We start from the raw sequence: 9,058 nt of genomic DNA on the forward strand, positions 1-9,058 counted from the left end.
TTAAATCTATTTGGTTCATAACTTTTTTTTAGTTTCACTGTTTCTCTGTTTAGTTTGTGTTTCCATGAACTGTCCATTGATGAGAGTGGTGTGTTGAAGTCTTCCACCATTATTGTATGAGGTGCAATGTATGCCTTGAGCTTTAGTAAAGTTTCTTTAATGAATACGTGTACCCATTTGGAGCATAGAAGTTCAAAATTGAGGGTTCATCTTGGTAGACTTTTCCTTTGATGAGTATGAAGTGTCCTTGCTTATCATTTTTGATAACTTTAGGTTGGAAGTCGATTTTATTTGATATTAGAATGGCTACTCCACCTTGTTTCTTGGGACCATTTGCTTGGAAAATGGTTTTCCATTCTCTTACTTTGAGGTAGTATCTGTCTTTGTCACTGAGGTAGGTTTCTTGTATGCAGCAAAATGTTGAGTCCTGTTTACATATCCAGACTGTTAGTCTATGTCTTTTTATTGGGAAATTGAGTCCATTAATATTAAGAGATATTAAGGAAAAGTGATTATTGTTTCCTGTTATTTTTTATGTTATTTTATGTTTGTGTGGCTATCTTCTTATTGGTTTGTTAATATAAAATTACTCTTAGGCTTTTTCTAGGGTATAGGTTCCCTCCTTGTGTTGGAGTTTTCCATTTAGTATTCTTTGAAAGGCTAGATTTGTGCAAAGATACTATGTAAACTTGTTTTTGTCATGGAAAATCTCAGTTTCTCCATCTACGGTAATAGAGAGTTTTGCTGCCAGACAGGCTGGCATTTGTGTTCTCTTAGGGTCTGTATGACATCTGCCTAGGATCGTCTAGCTTTCGTAGTCTCTGGTGAGAAGTCTGATGTAATTCTGATAGGTCTGCCTTTATTTGTTACTTGAACTTTTCCCCTTTCTACTTTTAGTATTCTTTCTTTGTTTTATGCATTTGGTGTTTTTTAAAGGATTTATTTATTATATGTAAATACATTGTAGCTGTCTTCAGACACACTAGAAGAGGGCATCAGATCTCATTACAGATGGTTGTGAGCCACCATGTGGTTTCTGGGATTTGAACCCAGAACCTTCTGAAGAACAGTCAGTGCTCTTAACTGCTGAGCCATCTCTCCAGCCCCACATTTGGTGTTTTGATTATTATGTGACAAGAGGAATTTCTTTTCTGGTCCAATCTACTTGGAGTTCTGTAGCCTTCTTGTATGTCCATGAGTATCTCTTTCTTTAGTTGGGGAAGTTTTCTTCTATAATTTTGTTGAAGATATTTACTGGCCCTTTAAGATGGCAGTCTTTGCTCTCTTCTATACCTATTATCCTTAGGTTTGGTCTTCTCGTTGTGTCCTGGATTTCCTGGATGTTTTGAGTCAACAGATTTCTGCACTTTGCATTTTCGTTGACTGTGGTGTCAATGTTTTCTATGGTATCTTCTGCACCTGAGATCCTCTCTTCTATCTCTTATATTCTATTGGTGATGCTTTCATCTATGACTTCTGATCTCTTTCCTAGGTTTTCTATCCCCAGAGTTGTCTCCCTTTTTGATTTATTTAACTTCCATTTTTAGATCCTGGATGGTTTTGTTCATTTCCTTCACCTGATTGGTTGTGTTTTCCAGTAATTCTTTATTATTATTATTATTTGATATATTTTTTATTTACATTTCAAATGATTTCCCCTTTTCTGGCCCCCCACTCCCCCAAAGTCCCATAAACCCTCTTTCCTCCCCCTGTTCTCCCATCCACCCCTTCCCACTTCCCTGTTCTGGTTTTGCCCTATACTGCTACACTGAGTCTTTCCAGAACCAGGGGCCACTCCTCCGTTCTTGGACATCATTTGATGTGTGGATTATGTTTTGGGTATTCCAATTTTCTAGGCTAATATCCACTTATTAGTGAGTGCATACCATGATTGATCTTTTGAGGCTGGATTACCTCACTTAGTATGATGTTCTCCAGCTCCATCCATTTGCCTAAGAATTTCATGAATTCATTGTTTCTAATGGCTGAATAGTACTCCATTGTGTATATATACCACACTTTTTGTATCCATTCCTCCGTTGAGGGACATCTGGGTTCTTTCCAGCTTCTGGCTATTATAAATAGGGCTGCTATGAACATAGTGGAGCATGTGTCCTTATTACATGCTGGGGAATCCTCTGGGTATATGCCAGGAGTGGTATAGCAGGGTCCTCTGGAAGTAATGTGCCCAGCTTTCTGAGGAACTGACAGACTGATTTCCAGAGTGGTTGTACCAATTTGCACCCCCACCAGCAGTGGAGGAGTGTTCCTCTTTCTCCACATCCTTGCCAACACCTGCTGTCTCCTGAGATTTTAATCTTAGCCATTCTGACTGGTGTGGGGTGAAATCTCAGGGTTGTTTTGATTTGCATTTCCCTAATGACTAATGATGTTGAACATTTTTTTAAGATGCTTCTCAGCCATCTGAAGTTCTTCAGGTGAAAATTCTGTGTTTAGCTCTGTACCCCATTTTTTAATAGGGTTATTTGGTTTTCTGGGGTCTAACTTCTTGAGTTCTTTGTATATATTCGATATTAGCGCTCTATCTGATGTAGGGTTGAGGAAGATCTTTTCCCAATTTGTTGGTTGCCATTTTGTCCTTTTGATGATGTCCTTTGCCTTACAGAAACTTTGTAATTTTATGAAGTCCCATTTGTCAATTCTTGATCTTAGAGCATAAGCTATTGGTGTTCTGTTCAGGAACTTTCCCCCTGTACTGATGTCCTCAAAGGTCTTCCCCAGTTTCTTTTCTATTAGTTTCAGTGTGTCTGGCTTTACATGGAGGTCCTTGATCTACTTGGAGTTGAGCTTAATACAAGGTTCTCATGTTTCCTCTTTAAGGGCTTTTAGCTGTTGACCCATGTTCTCCTGTATTTCTTTAAGGGAGTTATTTATGTCCTCCTTAACGTCCTTGACAAGCTTCATGAGATGCGATTTTAAATTCAACTCTTGCTTTTCCAGTGTGTTGGGGTATCTAGGACTTGCTGTTGTGGGAGAACTGGATTCTGATGGTGCCAGGTAGCCTTGGTTTCTGTTGATAGGGTTCTTGTGCTTGCCTTTCAACATCTGGTTATCTCTGGTGTTAGTTGGTCTTGCTATCCCTGAATGGAGTTGTCCCTCCTGTGGGCCTTTAAGCCTGTGTCAGCACTCCTTGGAGACCAGCTTTCTTCTGGTTGGATCTCTGTGTAGAGGACTGTGCAACCGCCCCAGCTCCCAGGTATGGATGGTGACTAGAAGGATCCTGTCAGCTGCTCCACTGCTCCTATGCCCTGTGTGTTCTTAGTCATTCCCCTCCAGACAGTTTTTAGAGAGAAAGTGGAGATCTCACCTCCATCACCTCTGAGCCCAGAAGTGAGAATGCTACTGGGAGACCAGTTCTCTCCTAGCAGGCAGTGCATAGAGAGATAAATCATTTTTCAATACAAAGGAGATGAGAATCAATTACTTCTATAAAAATTTTCATTCTTTGTGGTAAGTTACTTCAATGGAATATTATAAATTGAGGATATGCCTCTAAGGTACCTTTTAGTGAAGTCACTTTTCCATATGTAAATGTTGCTTTATTGCTTCTTGGAGAGTGTGACCACTGTTAGGTTTTCAATGCTCCAGTGGATGGTCATACTCCCTTGCATGAGAGAGCAGCACCAGTTAAACCTAAAGTATTACCAAAACAAAGGAAAGAAACAAAAAGAACAAGAAGTTAGGACTCGTGGGGAAAGTTAGAGGTGGCAGATGGCTAATAGGGGTACAGCTCACCATGTTCCATTGAGTACATGTGTAAAATTATCAAAGAATGAAAGGGAAAAAAATCACTAATGGAAAAAGAGCCTTATTTTCCAAACATAAAATAGCTTTCTATCATGTTTGATATTCTGTCCAGAGTGTTTATATGATGTGTGAAACACAGTAAATTAGATTTAAGCATTAAAAGCAAACACATTCCACACTATTTTCCACAGCACATATCAAGAGGTTTCATCCAGCTCACACCAGCAAATATGAAGAGGGTGTTTCTCAATTACCTCTGCCTTTCCTCAGAATCACTTGTAACAGCCTACACAATTATTATGCAGGTGATTCATGAATGTGGATTGCCAAATAGGCCAAAAGCACATACGATGACTCCAATGTAATTAAAGCCACAGTGAAGATTGAAATAAGATATTTTCCATTTTTAATTCCTTTCAGAAAGAAAAGGCAAAGGGTCATGTTCTCTCTGAAAAAAATACAAGCTTTCAAGTCTTTTCAAGTTGTAAATTTTAGGTCATTGTAAAGTACTTGGAGATCTAGGGAAATGAGTTCTCCAATACAACTCTGTTTTGCTTTCATGAGAACAGACACAATCCAGGGAATCCACAATTAATTCCAGGACTTGGAGGTGTGCACCCTACCTTCCTACCTTCCTAAATGAGGATCGGTCAGCAGCCAAAGTGACTTCTCCGCTAATTACAGTCTTACAAAACTACGGTGGGATTGGCCATATTTAGCCTTTCCTCTATTCAGTGTCCAAAACAAAGTACCATGTACTGCTAGCTGCCTCCTTACGATATCCCTTAAGACAATGGGATGTCTGGAAAAGATGGCATCCCTCAATCCTCAACCCATAAGAGCATTCCTCTAGACATTGACCACGGTCTAGAGAACAAAGGCTCACGAATAGTGTGCAGCTTCATTTTGCACAGCAGTAAATCTCTCTGCATGTTAGCATCACAACAATGTGCTCAGAAAGGACAGCTATGTTCTGAGAGGCAGCCTGCATTTTGTTTGACTGACTTTTAGATTAAAAACATGTCTCCTATAAAGAACAAGTATCTGCAGAATATCAAAGTAGGTCAGATTCATGGGTCTGAAATGGCAACTTTCAGGAGAGTCCGTGAATCAAGAATAGATGTAGCATGATTCCTCAAATACTCTGATCCTCATTTTGTGTGCTTTCCTCGGTGTTTCTCAAGCAGCTACAATATCCAGCCACTCATATCTGTAACTGGCTTCCATTGTGAAGATTAGCTCCTCGATTTCCGGGACGGTCTATTATCTAAGAAGAAACAGCTTCATAGCAATTTAGTTTGGGCAGAGATAGCAGGGCACTAGATGGCAAATATAGGCTATGGTCAAATAAAAAGCAACAGCATATGTAGATGGTGAGGAAGGGATGGAGAAGAGGTGATGGGGTCAGGTAGAAACAAGCAAGAAGAAGGACTATCTCCAGTCTGCATAAACAATGAGATAAAGGGAAAAAACACCATGTTTTTGTGCCACTGCCAGAGGTTCAAATCCCACTCCTGATGCTATACATGCTGTTACCTGGCACAACACCAGGAAACGGAGATGGTGATGTGTAGCACTGATGTGTGCAATCTCCATGGTTAATTACATTACTACATTCCTACCATTTCCACAGAACATGGTAGGAAACATGTAAGAACAACACAACAGCCTCTAGCACACACATGCATGGGTTTCAGGGAACAGAGAGGGAGGCTTCGATCATTTCCCCCATGTCTTCACTCTATGCCCACAAATAGCAACCGAAGTGAGAAGAGTCCGTGAGTCCACTCTGAATTTCCAGGAACAGGCATTTCTAAACTACGGTCAGTCCTATTTCCTCATGGACTTCATTTGTATTCCCATACGGACACGATTATAGCATCATCCCATCTGTTCTAAAGGGCAGTCACTTTCCCTGCACACAGATCGCTATGAGTTACAGTTTAAAACAGTTTAGATCTTTGTGGAAATGAGGTAAGTTACATGGCTGCATTTTACTTTGAGACTTGAATCAAATACAAAGACAGCCCAGGCTGCCTTTGATGCTGGAACCGCCTCTTTCACACAGGCAACACTGCCAGTGCTGGTACTCTCAGTGTTCGGCACGCTCCCTCTCCTGCACCTACACGCTGGTGCGATGGGCTGTTTCTACTCTGCTGTAATCACCTGTGATTGTAGTCTCCTCATCCAATGGTCTTGTTTTTTATGTTACTCTTCTACCAGGCTTAGGGCTGGGGCAGTGGCTCGATGGGTAAAAATGACTGCTGTGAAATGATAAAGAATTTGGATCCCTAAGACAATGTTAAAGATCTGGACAGGCTAGCATGTGACTGTCGCCCACACTGGGGCTGAGGCGGAAAAGAAAGAGATCCTTGAAGCTCACTGACTGGCCAGCCTAACTTGAGATTCAGTGAGAGACACTGTCTCAGAAAAACAAAGATGGAGAGTGGTGAGGAAGGGTACCCATGTTCACCTCAAGATTCACAGGCACAAAGAGAGAGAGAGAGAGAGGGAGGGAGGGAGAGAGAGAGAGAGAGAGAGAGAGAGAGAGAGAGAGAGAGAGAGAGAGAGAGAGAGAGGTTCTATTAGATTTAGACAAATTAACAATCCTTTAAGCGTGGTTAATGTGTTGCTGAAGTTATCGCATTCAGTAGCCACTATGGAGGCACATCTCCTGTATACCAGACACTCGCTCACTCTTTGGTTTCCCTGTAAGTCTTAGTGACACAAGAGAATTTGGGACATCTTTTGTCTGTCATCAAAGTTCCAAGAAGCCAAATTAAAAGTGTTGTCTTCGTTGGTGTTGGTGTGGACTAAGTCCTCTCATGACAGATCATGTTCACAGGCCATAAGTCACATTAGTTAAGCCCATGGTTATCAGCAAGAAAGGTCTCAACAGAAGGTAATTATTAACAAGCCCAGGCCCCAGGGACTTCACTAGCCCCCATCACTCCACTCCACACTGTTCATGGTGTCTCACCTCACAGGCAAGAGTCACAGAGGCAGCTTTATAGGAAAGTGATGATAACAACCCTATCGACAGCCCCCCAAGGAATGCACAGGGTCGTGTGAAAGCAAAGGGCAAGGCCTTTCACCTCTTTAATCCCTTCTGGTTTCTTCCTCTATCCTACAAAGAAGGCCCCTCTGTGGACCACAAAGGAACTCCTTTTTCTGTTTTTGTCTCTCTTTTCTGCCACTACTGAATTCCTTTCTCTGTTTATGCCTAAGCATTTATACAAGACATCCTACAATGTATTAGCCATAACTGTGAATGAGGAGTTTGACGTAAATCTAACCTACAGTATTAGTAGGAATGGAAACCTACAGTGTTAAAAACTGTTCAGAAAATGTAATCACTAGAGACCAAAAAGTCTCCTCATGGAAGCCAGAGCCCTTCCCACAGCTGCCCATGCCTGCATATTCCCCTTTTCCATTTGGGGGAATATGGACCAGTTTCCTAGTGCATAGCACTTGTAATTTTCAGCATGAAGTTGGCTGAATAAATGTGATTGTCACCCCATGCAACTGCCTTGCGGGTGAGCTATCTTTGAGCAGGATTGAAAAACATCAGCATCACACTTGGTGCTGTGTTAGGATCGTGGCTCGAGTCTGGACAGACCACACCAGGCCAACACAGTTCCACATGGGGTTTATTGTGGGGGAAGGGGGCAAGGGTGGTGACAAAGACAAAGGGAAAGAGAGAGAGAGGTCAGAGGGATCTGCCTTTTATTTAGATTAGCCACTCACAAGTAAAGGTGGAAGGTGAACCAAGTGGATTCTTGAAATATATGGTGGTTGCCATGGAAACAGATGTTCCCTGTCGCCTATGTGTGATGTCACTAGGTTCAGAGACGGTCTGCCATTCTGGTTCCTGATACCAACACTTGGGAAAGTTCCCTTGAGGGGGAAATCACAGTCATTTAATTCAGAATACTAGAGTCTCCATGCTGAGCAGAAGACTTTAGACAGGGATGGAACCACAAGGAGGTGTAGAAGAGGAGGAAAGAGGAGCAGAGGATAATGGGAAGCAGAAATAGAAGGATCCTTCATTTCCAAGTCTAACCAATTAGCATTTTAAATCTGCAGCTAAGTCCCCTTAGCTCACTACAACTAGGGACTTACATAGCCCTAATAATCCAGGTCCTTGCTTGATCTCCCCTCCCCTAGGCTGCTTTTCCAAAATACTCATGTAAGTTTCTCTACTCTTACAGGATCTTGCTCAGATTTTATTTAAAAAAGATCTTTCTTCTTCTTCTCTTCCTCCTCCTTCTTTTAATTGTTTGCCCAATCTTCTCCATGCCCCCCTTTTAACACTTTTATTACACATGTTGTTATCTTAGATGCTAAACACACACACACAAATATATATATATATAGATAGATATAGATAGATAGATATACATATATATATGTATATACATGTATAGAAATATATATATATATATTTCTAGCATCTTCATATATATGCATTTAGGACGAGCATGTGTTTGTATATGTGTATAGCATGTATGTACTTGGAGGTCAGAGGTGTCTTCCTTACTGCTCTCCATCTTATTTTTTGAGGTGGGCTCATGACGTCAGCTAGACAGGCTGGTCAGAAAGCTCACATGGATGCTTCTGTGTCTACCTACCCACTACTGGGATTACAATCAAATGAGGCCACATTTAGCTTTTTGCGTGGGTGTTGAGGATCCAAACTCAGCTCTTTATGCTTACATGGCAAAACTTTATTGAATGAGCCACATCCTCCACATCCCCTAGAAAGTTGTCTTTCTATTTTACTGTCTCCCCTGCCAACTAAACTGGATTCTCAAAAATCAGGGCTTCGCTCACTCAGCTGTACCTTCAGTGAGTGCTCCTAAAGATAATGACTCTCCTTCCTCCACAACCTCCCCACTATACAACTCCTTGATATTACAAAATATCCCAAGCAAGCTTAGAAGATATAAACTTACTTTGTTTTTATTAGCACAAAAAAACTTAGTATCTTAGTTACTTTTCTATTGCCATGATAAAACACAATGCATGACCAAGGCAGCTTATAAAAGGGAGCATTTGATTGGGCTTACTGCTTCAGAAGGTTAGAGTTCATGATGGCAGAAAAAAGGTACGAGAGAGAGAGAGAGAGAGAGAGAGAGAGAGAGAGAGAGAGAGAGAGAGAGAATCTTGATCCACAACCATGAGGCAGAGAGAGAAGGGAAAAAAAAACAAACCAAACAAACAAATAGACAACAAAACCAAAACCCACTGGGAATGACTCAAGTCTTTAGAAATATCAAATTTACCCCCA

The sequence above is a fragment of the Apodemus sylvaticus genome, chromosome 21 (genome assembly GCF_947179515.1).
Source record: "Apodemus sylvaticus chromosome 21, mApoSyl1.1, whole genome shotgun sequence".
Taxonomy (NCBI): domain Eukaryota; kingdom Metazoa; phylum Chordata; class Mammalia; order Rodentia; family Muridae; genus Apodemus; species Apodemus sylvaticus.